Source organism: Macadamia integrifolia, chromosome 7 (assembly GCF_013358625.1).
Source record: "Macadamia integrifolia cultivar HAES 741 chromosome 7, SCU_Mint_v3, whole genome shotgun sequence".
NCBI classification, from domain to species: domain Eukaryota; kingdom Viridiplantae; phylum Streptophyta; class Magnoliopsida; order Proteales; family Proteaceae; genus Macadamia; species Macadamia integrifolia.
The window spans coordinates 3,294,389-3,301,026 of record NC_056563.1 but is presented as its reverse complement, the minus strand read 5'-3'; positions in this window follow the sequence as shown (position 1 = coordinate 3,301,026).

Here is a 6,638-nt window from a genome sequence, read left to right as displayed (position 1 = left end):
TTGGGTATATCACTGCCCTTTATCTTGAGCTGATAATAGCCGGACCGAAGGTCTATCTTTGAAAATACTCTGGCTCCTTGCAACTGATCAAATAAATCATCAATGCGTGGCAATGGATACCGGTTCTTAATGGTTAGCTTATTCAACTCCCGGTAATCTATGCACATACGCAAACTACCATCCTTCTTCTTGACAAACAACACCGGGGCACCCCAAGGTGAAACACTTGGGCGAATAAACCCCTTTTCTAATAATTCCTGCAACTGCATCTGCAACTCCTTCAATTCAGCTGGTGCCATCCTGTATGGAGCCTTAGATACTGGAGCTGCTCCAGGAGTCAAGTCTATGGCAAACTCCAACTCTCTACCAGGTGGTAAATGCATCAGATCATCTGGGAAAACATCGGGAAACTCTTTGACCACCTTTACCTCTTCTAGAGGTGTAATCCTTGCATCAACATCAAGTACCGATGCCAAGTAACCCTGACACCCACTTTCTAGCAACTTTACCGCTTGAAGAGCAGAGACAAGGACCTTCTTCACTCTTTTCATGGGATATGCTCGGTATACCAATTCTTTCCCTTCTTCATCTGTCACCCTTATTAGCTTTTCAGCACAGATCATATTAGCTCGATGAGCCGACAACCAATCCATACCCAATATAACATCAAAATTCTGCATATTAAACTTAATGAGTTGCGCATCAAGATTCTTCCCACTAATTTCCACTGGGCACGGCCCATACACTTCCTTCAACTGTGCAACTTTACCAGTAGGCATACTAACAATCATTCCATGGTCTAGGATCCTGGGTGACATCCCAAGTTTCTCTACAAATCTCTTAGATGCGAATGAATGAGTAGCTCCTGAATCGAATAAAACATAGGCTGGTATGCCTGATATGGGTAGGATACCTAGTATAACAATGCATATAATTTCAGCAGGTCATCAATATTAATCATACTGAATTTCTTAATTTAAAATGTACCTGCAACTACTTCTGTACTGGCCTCAGCTTCCTCGGCTGATAGAGCATACATCCTTCCCTGCGGTTGATTCCCTCAAGGTAAGGGAGGTCGGTACGCAGAGGGCTGACTGGAGGGCAAGGCTGGTCTGGCCCGACAGTCTTTCGCATAATGCCCATATGAATGGCAATTGAAGCAATGAATCTGAGATGTCGGAACCGGAGCGGGGCCCCTCTGCACTTGACCCGTTGCAGATGGAGGTCGAGGTGGCCTTGGAGCTGTAGGTGCCACACTAGTGTTCGGGCGAAAAGAGGTGGAACCCGAACCACCAACTGGCCTAGGAGGGTAGCCAGATGGCCTATAGGGCTGCCTATACATAGGCCCAGAACTGTATGATCCTCGGTATGCCTTGGAGGAATTTCCCATATCCGGGAATGGATTTGTTCTCTTCCACAATCCAGGGGTGAGGGACTGTTCACCCTTTTGCTTATCTTCCATGGTCTTGGCCTTTTGCACAATCTGGCCATATTCGGTCAAATCTAAGACCTCAAGTACAGACCCAATAGATGCTTTTAGGCCTTCTAGGAACCTTGCTGCCTTCTCTTCAGCTGTCCTCATATGCCTTGGGGCAAAATGGAACAAACTCTCGAATTGCTGTTGGTACTCAAGGACAGTCTTACCTCCTTGAGCTAAGGCCATGAACTCAGTCTCCTTTCGGTCTCTGAAGCTGCGCGGATAATGGTTGTCCAAGAACAACTCCTTGAACTACTCCCAAATAGGTTCTGGATGAGCAGCCATCAATATAGGCTTGGAGGCTTGCCACCAAGAATTTGCCTCTTTCTTGAGTTGCAAACCAGCACAAATGAGTTTCTGTACATCCGTGCACTCAAGCACCTCAAATATCTTCTCTAATTCTTGGATCCACTGATCCGGTTCCATAGGATCACTCCCCACCTTAGAGAATACAGGTGGTAAGTTCCTCTTGAATGACTCCACTACCCTTGACGTATTACTCGCCACCGGAAAGTTAGGAGCATAGGCAGGATAATAGGAGTATGGAGGAGGCATCCCATACTGAGGAACACCAAATAGTGGGATTGGGGGTGTACTCCCCACTTGTGGTCCCGTTCCCGACCCTACAGGCGGGTCCTGTGGAGTGAGTACCCGGGGAGGTTGACCCGGTTGAGAAAAGTCCAACTGTTGCTGGATAGCAGTCATAAATGCTTGCTGTTGCTGAAGCATTTGTTGTTGAAAAGCTTGTTGGGACTGCTGAATTATAGTAGCAACATCTCCCGGTGTAATGACCGGTGGAGGGTCCGGGAGTGCAGTCATAGGTGGGTCCCCATGTGCCCCACCCTGACCAAGGGTCTCTGGAGGTAGTGGAGGTGAGGTTTGCCCCACAGAGCGGGACCTCCTGGAATTTTGTGGTCGACCGACCGGACGAGGACCCCGCGAGGTACCTCGGGCATTACTACCGGATCTGGTACGTACTATCGTATCCCTGTACCTGGAACATATCACACACCATATTGGTTAAACACCGTAGAATTGATTTCGGCACACAATCATATGCCATCACATAAGGTGTTGTAGTGTATGATAGCCTGTAAATAACCGCAGCTTAATTCCAAGATACAGGGCAAAGGCCCCAACAGATATGTCAATGGTCCCACTTGACCATAGCACATTAATTATAGGAATAATAATCAATAATGAGGATCAATGCAATCATGCTAGGAGGAGAGAAGGGGGGAAATTTTTTTTTCAAAATTCCCCAATTTTCACAACCGGTGGGCTGCACCGGCAGGTAGGGGCCCGTCGGTTGAGCCCGCCGGCCCTAGCGCCTCACACCGGTGGGTGGCACCGGCAGGTAGGGGCCCGCCGGTTATACCCACCGGTCTTGCCCGTGTAAAAACACTAACAGGGCCCTACAGGCCCTGTTCCATCTTGTCCCTTTCCCCAGCTCTTTTCTCTTTCTTCCTTTCTTCCTTGGGCGATCTTGGAGGTCTCCTCGGTGCTTCTACTCGCGATTCTACTTATCCACTCGGCGCTTTAGAGAAGAGTCAACTCACCCTCATTCAAGTAAGTTCCTCCTTTTTTTCTCAGAATTTCCATTTGGGGTAGAATGCATGCATAAGGTTTACTTTCTAGATTTCCTTTTCACATTTTTCACCATAGAATAGCATTTCCATGTGATTGTGATGCTTCTACTGTGGTCATTTGTAATTTATTGGGATTTTATCTCTTCATTTGGAGAAAACCCCAATTCGTGCCCTAGGTTTCCAAATTTGGGGATTTCTTCAATTCTCACTCTTTTTCTCCAATTGATGACTCCTTTGTGATGCATTCCATTTGATTTATGCTAAATATGCTTTAGATTTCATGAATCATCCATTGTGCTTGGAATCCCCATGTATTTCCATGAAAATCCTTCTTTTTGTATTGGTTTCCTTGATTTTCATCCCATACCTGTATTCATGGAACTCTATAGTCTATTTGGGTATGTTCTCGCACTTTCATGATCTCGCTACTATGGCATTTCGTTCTAGACCTAGGGTTTCAAGCTTTTACTTCATTATGAATGAGTTGGTGCATTGAAATCGAATCCTCTCATGTTAATATGCTCTTTGCCGTCATTTTACTGTTTTGGCACGTTTCTCCTTTGTAGCTTACCGTGCATCATGTCCATAGGTTCCCTATCATTTCTAGCTTGTCGCCATTTCCATTTTGCGAGTATTCGGGTTTTGGGTTTCCCCTTTCTAATGCTGTCATTTTCCCATTACTTACTAACCCTACTTCCTTTTCTTATTGTCAAGATATCATCTCGCGCTGGCAAGGGACCATCTTCCTCTGGCGCTAGACGTAAGGACTACCGCTTCTAAGCGGAAGAGTGCGGAGACCAGCTCTTCAGCCCCTCGCACAGGGAGACCCGCACCTGCCCGGTCTGACCCTTCAGACTATGATGAGGAGCACTTCCTTAGTGCAGAGGCAGCAGCCAACTGGCCCAACTTCCTGAAGGGGTCAGTGATGATGGAGAAAACCGTGGTAGTCGAGGACTTCCACAAGGCTAGGCTTCAGGAGAGGTTCTCAGCATTGGGCTGGGACTCTATTCTTCATGTAGATCGATCGTGCTACAAGCAGCTCGTCCGTCGGTTCTATTGTAACCTGGAGGTGTCGTATCCGTACGGGGAGTTCACCATTAGCAGCTTGGTGAAGGGGGTAGACATCCAGTTGACGGTGGGCACCTTGGCCAGCATCCTGGGTATGTCAGCGACTGGACACCAATACTACAGTCCTCCCAGGAGTAAGCCTCAGGGACTGTTCATGAGCCTGGCGACACCGGACTTCATCTACGAGACCATCTACGGCAGCAGTAACCGCCCGGAGTCCAAGACGTCCTTCTACCCTGAGGTTCGTCTATTTGCCCGGTTGGTCCAGTTCAACCTGCTCCCTAGAGGAGGTCATCAGAACCAGGTGGGTTTCATGGTGGCTTTCATTGCATTCTGCATTTTCACGGCCGCAGAGGGAGGTGGCGAGCACTTGTGCCTCCCCCACATTATTCTCAGGACGATGGAGCACCATACTTCCCACCCTGAGGATAGAGGATTCCCTTACGGCAGGATCCTCACTAGGATCTTCGAGTTCTTCGGGGTGGACTTGAGGGGCGAGGAGGGGAAGACTCCGACTGATAGGTTCGACCGGAGAAACCTCCTGAGGATGGGTCTCCAGACCCTCATGGATTCACCTCCGAGATCAGGAGCTCAGAGAGGTAGGGGTAGGAGGGCTGCCCCTATGGAGGATGTCTCCATGGGAGAGGAGTCTAGTGAGGAGGATGAGGACTACGTTCCTCAGGACGAGGAGGAGGATCTGATGGGTGGCAGCATCCCTGAGGAGGCGCCTCAGGAGTCGAGAGGTCCTGGCCCTAGTTCCTTTAGAGCTGCAGCCTCACCATATGGAGCCCCACCACCTGGGAGTGGTGCCTACGACTTCGAGGGCATGACGGCCTCCATGCGGGCCTTGCAGGATGGCCAAGTTCAGCTACTGAGGCAGCTGGACGAGATTGTCTCCAGGGAGGAACGCATTTTGGAGAGGCAGACCACCTTGGAGGATTCCTTCCTCCGACTGGGTGAGGACTTAGACACCACGGCCAACGCTATCTCAGCAGATTTTGGCCGGCTTCGGAGGGAGGTACGGCTGGTGAACGCGAGGTTCGATTATTACGATCACCGCCTCAACGTCAACTCTAGGCCTCCGGTGAACGTGGTGATCATCGATGATGACGACGATGACCAGTGAGGGCTTGGCTCGCCCACACCAGTTTTTTATTCATTTTCTCTTTTTTGTAGACCTTATTGTATACTTTATTTCTTATCATTCCTTGTATTTACGTTGTAACTGGTTTCATTTATGGAATGATATATTTTTGGATAGTGAATTTTGTGGTTAATTCATATGTGGAGTACTTGTGTGGTTTGGTTGTGATGTATTTTACTATCTGTGATCTTTGTTATATTTATTATCTGTTGTTTATCAGGTATTTGTGTAAAATTTTTTGGAAATCCCATTTTACGCCGTTATGCTGCCGAAGTTTCGTCGAAATAGTACTCTATAGGTTACATCACCAACCTAATCCCCTTTTATCTATACTCACGCATGCCATGAATACCACATATAATGCAATCCATTTTTATACTTTCTTTCTTTGGCTTTTACTCTTTAAAGCTTTTATATTAACCCAACCCCATTTCCCTATTATAGAGTCTACGGGATTCTAATGGTATGCTGTGAGTGGAGCAGAACCGGTTAACCCAAACCTGCCAGGATCATCAGATACTGTATTCCACCACAGCATACGCACAACTAATATAAGTTCATCAGATCAGCGGAAGACTAAGTTTTACCTGTGAATAAATACCATATACTTGATACCCGAATTGTGATACAATAATTATATACATGTGGGCCCGAAGGCATGATAATTACACAATAAAAGTACAATTCATATATCAAATATATACAGGAAATCATCAAAACAATCAGAGTACACAGCTCGGCTCGGTATCAAGGCTAGAGCTGAGCTCAGCATCAAGGAGTGAGCCCAGCTCGGCATCACATAGAAGAGCTCAGCTCGGCCTCAGAAGTGGAGCTCAGCACGGCCTCAAACGTGGAGCTCAGCTCGGCCTCAGAACTGTTGTCCCGCATCACAGCTCTCGCACGAGCAGTCAGTGCCGTGCTCTAACTCCTCAGGGGTCCACCAGTCCTCTTCAGGAAATTCGACTATGAGACCCACCCCATACTCCTCAGATGTATGACCTGCAAAATCATCTAAAAAAGGGTGTACACGTGGGATGAGCTCACTAGCTCAGTAAGTAGAAAGATGGACCACACAACAGTCCACACATCACAACACATTATATGCACTACATGCCATGCTATACATTTTAAATAACATCCACCTAAGCAACATTACTAAGTCCTTGGTTTTAGTGCTACTACAACCACAGTGCGCGTATACTCCGGGTACGAGCCGCGAACTCCCTCCCGCGATACGCCCATAGGGCTGTCGAAGAAGGCCCACCGTGAGTACTCGAAAAAGTAAAGACAATGCCGTCCACCGGCTCTCAACAAAAATGTAAATGACTGAAATAAAGGTGCTGACTCCAGCAATTTAAAA